This window comes from Octodon degus, unplaced genomic scaffold (genome assembly GCF_000260255.1).
Source record: "Octodon degus isolate 3935 unplaced genomic scaffold, OctDeg1.0 scaffold00036, whole genome shotgun sequence".
Lineage (NCBI taxonomy): Eukaryota > Metazoa > Chordata > Mammalia > Rodentia > Octodontidae > Octodon > Octodon degus.
Window position 1 is genome coordinate 17,143,106 of NW_004524612.1, and position 9,015 is coordinate 17,152,120.

Here is a 9,015-nt window from a genome sequence, read left to right on the forward strand (position 1 = left end):
TCTTATGGAGGGGCGTGTGTGTGTGTGTGTGTGTGTGTGTGTGAATGTGAGTGTGCTGTCATGTTGACTAAGGCCTGATGATCAAGTGAATAGCTTGGTCATTCACATGGTCTTTCTCAAGTGTGTGTTCTTTTATGCCAAGTTTAGATGATTCAGAGAGGCCTTTCCTACATATATTGCACCCAAATGGTCTCTCTCCTGTGTGTGTTGACTCATGAATCTTAAATTTAGCTGAACGAGCGAAGGCTCTACCACACAAGTGACATTTATATGGTTTCTCACCTGTGTGGGTTCTCTCATGTTTTCTATGGTCTGATGCTTGAGTGAAAGATTTTTGTACATAACTGGCATTCATATGGTCTCTCTCCTGTGTGTGTTCTCTTGTAAATCTTGAGATAAGATGAACACATGAAGGCTTTACCACATAGCGGGCATTCATAGGGTTTCTCTCCTGTGTGTGCTCTCTCATGAATCTTAAGGTTCTATGAACGATGGAAGGCTTTTCCACACCAATCACATTTATGTGGTCTCTGTCCTGTGTGTGTTTTCTAATGAATCTTAAGCCTCCAAGAGTCACTGAAGGCTCTTCCACACAGATGACATTTATATGATTTCTCTTGTATGTGTATTTTTTCATGGTGACTAAGTCTTGCTGAATGTGTATAGGTTTTTCCACACAGACGACATTTACATTGTTTCTCTCTTTTGTGAGTTTTTTCATGATTTTTAAGTTTAGATGAGTTAGTACAGTTTTTTCCACACAGATGACATACATTACAGTTTGCACCAGTAGTTGTCCTCTGATGCTGAGATTTAGAAGATTGATTGAAGATATTTTTACATGCAAAACGTTCATTTGGCTCCACTCTGTTTGAGTCTGATTATGTTCTCTAATCTTAGAAGTACTTGGAAGGTTTTTCACACACAGCTGACATTTGCATGAACTTTTTTCAGAGTTCATCATCTTGTGTCTTCTGAATGCAGGCTGATATTTGATGAATTTAGAGATATTGGTTTCCCACAGAAAACCCACAACACTGTGTGCCTTCACAGATGAAATGGAAAATGCATGTGCAGTAGTCTTTTTAGCAAGATGCTGCTAGCAGCACTTTGCAGCACTAATAATTGTCTAGAAAATGATCAGTTAGACAGAGAAGTAGTGACAAGTTTCCTGGTATGTGGACAGAGAAGACAGCACTGAAGTGGAGGGGCAACAGTGCACATGGAGGGGATGAGCGTTCAGGCAACAGGCCATCCACTGTTGGCACCAGGCAGGGATCTAATGTCAGAGACCCTCCCTGAGAAACGCTTATTAAATGGAGTGCAATTATTATTGCATAGAGTATTTTGCAAGACCTGGTATAGAAAATGTGCTCACCTTCTGATAAATGTGATTTATTTAGATGCCACGTATCTCTTCACCCTTTCACAGATCCTGTTTTAGGCAATGTCTATGCAATTCTTAGAATGATTTTCAGACCTACAACTACCTCACTGTCCAGAAAAAAAAAAAAAAAAGAAAATGAATATGGATGCCTTAATATTTCCTATTTACACTTAATGATTTTTTCTTCTCTTGTTAGTGTTCTCAGTTTGGTGGAAAATGTTTTTTGACTCACCTCAAGCTGCACTGCCATTTGCAACTTCCTGTAGGGGTTCACTCACAGGCTTGGCAAAGCAAGGTCATGGGTATTTGTGGAGGAGGTTGCAGAGCTCTTGGAAGCTGCTGGAGTGATCAGCAACAGCAAATCAGTATCTCCAAAGCTAGGAATTCAAACCCTGGAAAATAACAATTTCAAGAGTGTTAGAAGCTAAATGACTCTGGCTCCAACCTCCTGTCTAAAGGGCTGGTTCATCATGAACTTCTGGAAATTTGGAAATCTCAGAATGAGCACTATCTCAGTTATTTCTCTCATTGCTTGGACAAAATGCCCAACTTTGGCAATTAGGGAAGGAAAGACTTATTCAGCTCACGGTTAGTGGGGGTTTCATTCCCTAGTCATCTGGGTCGAAGGCAGAGTGTCACAGGACAGAGGGCACCCACTCATGGTGGCGTAAAACAGCAAAGAGCAAAGGGAGAAGCAGCAGCTGTGGCTGCTAGTTAGCCTCTTTCCCTTTCCTACATTTTAATGCACAGTACCTGCCTCAGGGTGAATGCAGCACCCACACCTGCAATCCCAGCTCTAGATTGAGAATCAAACTCCAGAAGCTGCCCTATGACTGCATGAAGCTTTGAGGAGACAACTAGACACATATCACAACAGAAACCTAAATCAGGCCACTTGTCCTAGTGTGGAGCTCCATGAGCCTTCATTAAAAGAGAAAAAATGTACTCGGCTGTGTTCATCCTATATCCAGCCAATCACTGTCTCCTGTTCCACCTTAGCTCTCCTATGAAAAATAAATGACACCATAAGAATACTTTTTCCAAAAAATCTTCGACCCAGAGTTAATTTTGTCTAATCATGAAAGAGTGCAAAGACTAAATTTTTTTTTTTTTTTTTCGGAACCGGGCATTGAACTCAGGCCCTTGTGCTTGCCAGGGAAGCACTTATTCCACTGAGCCATCTCCCAGCCCAAAGCTAAACTTCTATAATCACACCAGAATCAGAGAGGTACCACTTCCCTAGCTCCTTCTGTTCTCTCCTGTCTTAGTTACCGTTCTCTTGAGGCTGGGACAAATACCCGACATTCAAAATGAAGGAAGAAAAGCTTTATTTAGCTCACAGTTACTGAAGGTTTCTGTCCATATTCATCTGGGTCCAATACAGCAGCACATAGCAGAAAGCAACCTTTCATGGTGGCAGCAAAGAGCAAGAGCAAAAGGGAGGGGTAGCAGAAGTTCACGCAGCTGGCTTCTCTTCCCACCTTACACTGTAATGCAAATTACCTGCCCCAGGGCAGTGCAGCATTCACACCCACAGTAATCAATCACAAACTCCAGAAGCAGCCCCAAGACTGCATGAGGCTTTGGGGGGACACCTAGACACAAACCCTAACACCTCCCATCCAAGCATTTCTGCCATCTGAGACCTTCCTGAGACCCTAGGAGCAAGGAGCAGTGCAGGTGCTCTAAGAAGTCCAGGAAGGTCCAGCAGGGCTGCGAGCTGGGCTGTATTCAGCAGGATACTGTTAGGTTTTTCAGCGAAAAGATAGAAAGATAAAAGAAACCTTTATCAAATCCAAAGACATAGAGAGGATTGAGAGCAAATGGCCGGAGACCCTCTGACCTGAGACAAAGAAAGCTGAGACTTTTAGGGACTTTTTCTAGAGGTGGAGTTTGAGAGTCAGTTTTAATTACATGTAAGGAGCTGATTATGGTCTCTCCTGTGTGTATGGGAAAGGCGAGAGGAGATTGTATCCAGGACTGCGTTGAGGTAGCAGGAGGAAGCGATCATTGGGAAGATAAGCTGCTGTTTTAAGTGCTTCAGCCATGTTAGATGACCACCATAACTTAGGAATCCATACAAGGCCAGAACCTATCATTCCCATCTTTTAGCTATTATGAAGGGGAGATATATCTCTTAGACTGATTTCTGCTGAATGGGGCTGTTGCCTTGGGGGCGAGGAGAGTTGACAGGGTGATGGCTCATTGCCAAGTAGAAGCTAGTGCCAGGTGTCTCAGCTAGGATAAGAAGTTCATCATTACTGAAGGCTTGAAGTCATCATTACTGAGACTGAAGAAATCCTGGGGTTTCAGAACCCTTAGTTAGGTAAAGACATGTAGATGACAGGAGCTGTGAAGGCCACTCAGGCACCAAGGGCTCAGGATCAGAAGTAGAGCTGTCAGGTGGAATGGAGCTGTCTGGGCACCACTTAGCTCAGGTGATGTGGAACCAGGAGAGCAGCCTGGTGACATTTATCACTGTTGCTGTTGAGAGGATGGCCAAGTAGGGGCCTGTGCAAGCAGGATTTAATCCGTAGACTTAGAGGATTTGGAATATATTAAATCTCCAAGAAATATAGATGGTGCCAATTGGGTGGCACCTACTGGTTGTGGGAGGCAGTCATCTGTGTGTTGTTATAGTAGGTACCAGAGGAAGGATAGGACAGGAATATGGTTAGTGAGATGGAGAAGATTTTCAGGAACAGGAAAGTTATGAAGTAGAAAAGGTATACCAGGGGCTGGGGAGATGGCTCAGTGAAATAAGCACTTCTCTGGCAAGCGCAAGGGCCTGAGTTCAATCCCCGGTTCTGCAAAAAAAAAAAAAAAAAGAAAGAAAGAAAAGGTATACCATACATAGGCTCAAATGAACTTAGAAAGGTGCAGGCCCTGGGAAGTGCTCTGAGTCTAGTTAGAGCTAAAGGAAGGAGCTGAGACGAAGGCAGGTATAGCTCTAGGGTGAGTTTGGTGAAGTCAGCCTTTGAAAGCCCATTTGCCTCTGTTACTCTACATCTATTGATTATGACATATCTTGCTCTTTTTTTGAGTGTCTGTGTTGAGCCACCACTTATGAACCATGTGTCAAAATAGGTGTAATCGCACTATTGATAATCCTGAGAATGTGAACTAAACGACAGGAGGCATTGGGTTTGAGTACAGGAAGAATGGTGATATTGTACAGTGAGTAGGGACTGGAAGTATCCCAGAATACATGACCAACAAAGGAACATAGTGGGAGAAACTGGTTGAACACTGAGGTTGGATTTACAGGAAATGCACTGGGAGGAGAGAGGTGAAAGAGAAGCAGAGCTTTTGGAGAGGACTCTCCTCCTGACAGGTGTGGGGCAGGTTGGGATCACAAAGAAATTATGAGTGAAAAACAGGGTCTGGAGTCAGCAGGCAGTGGACGCCATCTGAAGGGGTTGTGGAGGTTGGCCATCAACACCCACTATGGGACTTAAATCTAACACATGGACCTTAGAACTCAGGAATAAGACTATATGTGGTCTCTGTGCCAGCAAGAAGAGAGTGTCTTACTTGAGATGTCCAGTGAGACTCGGAGCTCTGACAGAGATGCCTTCATGGGGACCGTGGAGCCCAGGTCCCATTGTTCCTCTTCAGCAGAAAGAGCAAGCAGGTCAAGTATTGATGCCTCCGGCTGTGTGTATGGGAAAGGCGAGAGGAGACTGTATCCAGGACTGCGTTGAGGTAGCAGGAGGAAGACCAAGCAGGTCAAGTATTGATGCCTCCGGCTGCAGTGAGTTTTCCTGTGAGGGCAGGGAACTGCATGCCTTACCCGCTCTCTGACAGGCGGGGTAGTCGCATTTCCAGTGACCCTTGAGGTTGCAGATGGAACCAGGTCCTGAGGTGGCTGCAGATTGGAGCAGGCTTGTGCCTTTTGTTCTTCTTTGCTGCATTTGAAGCATGGCATGGTCCAAGAGGGATTCAGGTGGCAGCGTTGTTTAGGCTCAGCATTACCTTGCCAAGGTCCAGCTTTGGCGGGAGTCCCAAGTGTCACAGCCAAAAGCTGGCACTGGTGTACAGACAATTAGTTCTGTCTCTATTATGGAAGACACAGAATGTCAGGTTAAGTGAGTCTCTCTGTGGGATTTGAGGGTTGAGATCTGTTTTTTCAGCTTGGCATGAATGTCAGGAACAGATTGGGATATAAAATAGGGATTAATAACACCTTTTTTTTCCAGAAGAATCTGGGTGTACATTAATATACTTAGTTGGGAGCAATACACTTAATTATTAAAAATTTATCTGAGTATTAAGCACCTTAAAATATAAAGTGTAGCCAGAGAACTGCTATTCCTTACCAACTGTGGACAATTTAGCAGTTAAATCTCCACAGAATGATAACAGATAAGAGACAACAGTTATATCCTTTTTTTGCTTTGTAATCAGTATATTAAGACATTCATACATTTTAACAATTGCTTAAATTCTGATACTCAGAATAAGCATGTGAACATACGACTTTTTTAACATACAAGTAAAGCTATTCATCATAATTTGCTATACTATTACCATTAAATTACAGTTACTTTGGAGCATTAAGTCAAATGGGTTAAAGTAAGCCTGTAACATACCTATGGAGCACCTTCTTATAATACACATGCAAATGACCTTTTCATGTGGTCTCTTCACTTTAATTTCAAAGTTACCCAGCTCTGAAGTCACGACTCAAGCGCTTATCATGGTCCAAAGAGAAGGGAAAAACAATGTAACTAGGAGTGGTCAACAGTTATATATATATATATAAAGATGGCACAGCAGAAAGAACTGCAATCCTAGAAATGCAGGCCTTTAAGAAGCAGCATTATGATAAACCCCTTCTTTAGAAAGGTATTTCTATTACTGTTATCACAAGCTAAATTATATATTATGCCACCTTCAAGTAATAGTTGAGGCAGTAGAATGCAGCAGCATCACAATGAGTCCCACTTATACAGATAACTATAGACAGACCAACACTTCACAAACTGTTTCCTTTTCCTGGTTGCCAGTTAAATACAGTTTTAATCCATGGCTTAACAATGAAGGTCATACACTAAAGTCAACACGTATATCTACTATTTCAACCTAAACTTGTCCATGATACAACTGAAATCAGTTACAAGGCCTGGCCTCACAGACACCAGGGTGAGGGACTTTTTACAGGCATGAAACTTTATCTTGCACACTGAAGTCATCATACACACAGGGCAAAGTCGGAGCTTTTGTATTTGTGTTTATTCTTCATTTAACTTTCAAAACACTACTATAATTCAATATTGAAATAAAAGCAGGGGCTGGTGAGATGGCTCAGTGGTCTAAAGCACCTACTTGGAACAAGCTTGGCAAAGCACAGGGACCGCGGTTCAATCCCCAGCACCACATGCCAGCCAGCCCCGCCCCCTGGTAGGCTGAGCTGCCCCCCCCACTAAATAAATAAAAATAAATGTTTTTTTTTAAAAAAAGAAATAAAAACAATAGCGAGTAATGAGCATATGATGATTCTAGTCCTTTGCGTGCTCACTACTGCACACCACGTGCCAGCAGTGACATTATTCACTGGCCCCATTAAGAGGTCTGACATTGAACACCACCCCTGGGATGATGCTCGTCATCCTCATAGGCTTCTCCATTATGATGGCGTCATCTTTCCTGATTTGGGTCAAAGTCCCCCAGTTCTACCTGATCCATTTCGTTGGTCTCTTCTATTTCCTTCCTCTCAGGTAAGAGTTTTTCCAGCAATGAGAGTCTATCAGGAGAGAGAAAGCCATTTTCAGGAAAGTTTACCTTAAATTCAATGATTAGATGATCCTTTTAATATGGTCTATGATAAATTGGCATGCCTTCATTTCGCACACACTTGATGTCTCCATGCTTGACAATCTGACCTGGATGAGAGGTGATGACTATCGCTCAGTTGTCAAGAGTGGATATTGGCTTTCGGAAGCCACACAGTGCTCCAACTAGCTGTATATCCATATCCATGAAAAGATCTTCTCATGGAGTAAAAAGAGCATGGTCCGGGGGCCTGGGCCTAGCTCAGTCCTTTAAGTGGCTGCTTCCACAAAGCTGTCAGCCTCAGGTGGCTGGTGTTCGAACCTCACAACTCTCCCACTGGCCAAACGTGCCCTGAAGGCATGCGAGGAACAAAAAAAAAAAAAAAAAAAGAGCATGGTCCGGGGGCCTGGGCCTAGCTCAGTCCTTTAAGTGGCTGCTTCCACAAAGCTGTCAGCCTCAGGTGGCTGGTGTTCGAACCTCACAACTCTCCCACTGGCCAAACGTGCCCTGAAGGCATGCGAGGAACAAAAAAAAAAAAAAAAAAAGAGCATGGTCCTTCTGATCTAACACAATGATAATATCTCCTGGCTCCAGCCCTGGTTCTTGGTCTCCTTCACTATGGAATGTTGTCTTCTGGCCATCTTTCATGCCTTTGTCAATATGAACTTCTAGAATCTTCTTTTCTCTAACTATCTTCTTTCTGTTGCAGCTCTTACATCTGTCTTTAGGGCTGATGCGTTCTCCATGGCCCTGGCACTCCATGCACACAGACTGAATTTGCTGAACCATTCCAGGTCCTATCTGATGAATCATTATTTGCATCCCAGTACCTCGGCAGTTGGGACAGCACTCCACAGCTCCTTTCTTACCACTTCAGCCTTCGTATTTGTCACAAATCACATTCTTTGGCAGAGCCAATTTCCTTGTGGCACCCTTATATAAATCTTCTAAGGTAACTGAGAGCTGACGCACCACATTTTTACCTCTCCTTTCTCTCTGCATCCTTCCTCCTCCTTCAAAAAACATATCAAACATATCCATAGGGGATCCAAAACTGCTGCCTGCTCCACCCTCCTTAATTGCCTGTTCTTCTCCTTTGTCGTACAATTCCCTTTTCTTGGCATCAGAGAGAACTTCATAAGCTTGAGAAATCTGTTTAAACTTTTCGCCTTCATTTGGATTCTTATCAGAATGGTACTTCAAAGCCAGTTTCCTATAAGCCTTTATTAGTTCTTGGGTAGCATTGGGTTTGACCCCCAAAACATCGTAATAAGTCGTTTCCTTCACCATTTTCTACAGGCAGTGAGCGGGCTAGGCCGCGGTTGGGTAGGCAGGAAGGAGCGGGTAGCTGTGAGTAGGTCGAGCAGCCACCACTTCTCCACCCTCAGCGCGTTCTGGAAAGTTCCATCAACAACAGTTGTATCTTACAGACAGAATATTTGACATCAAAGCCTATCACCTGAGACAAATTTATTCTTTCAGACTTCTCTAGCTTTGAAGCTTGAAGCAGATAACTGAGGAAAAGCCTTTTTTATTTTCCTGAAGGAAGGGCAGGAAGCTGTGACTCTGAATCTCCTTTTTGTGGCTGCAACAGGAGACTTCCTGTGGAAGTGGCTGGGTGGAGGGTGTGGGGGTTGAGCAGCAGGCTCCACTGTTTCCTGGGCTGCTGCCATCAGCTTGATGGGGGAGAAGTACACACTACTGAGGAAAAAATATTCCATGGGCTGTTCTCGAATTGTGCTTTGCTGAAAAGTGAGAAACTCCTGGAGGAAAATGTTGCAACCCAAGATGGAGACAATGAGGCAAAACATCCAAAAAGATGGTAGCACTGGGGCTGGTGAAATGGTTCAGTG

The 9,015-nt window shown here is 43.6% G+C and overlaps 1 pseudogene; it reads right to left on the bottom strand.

Annotated features, from left to right (window-relative positions):
* Positions 1–6,952: 6,952 nt before the first annotated feature.
* LOC101562834 lies at positions 6,953–8,452 on the bottom strand (annotated as a pseudogene).
* Between the last annotated feature and the right edge of the window lie 563 nt (positions 8,453–9,015).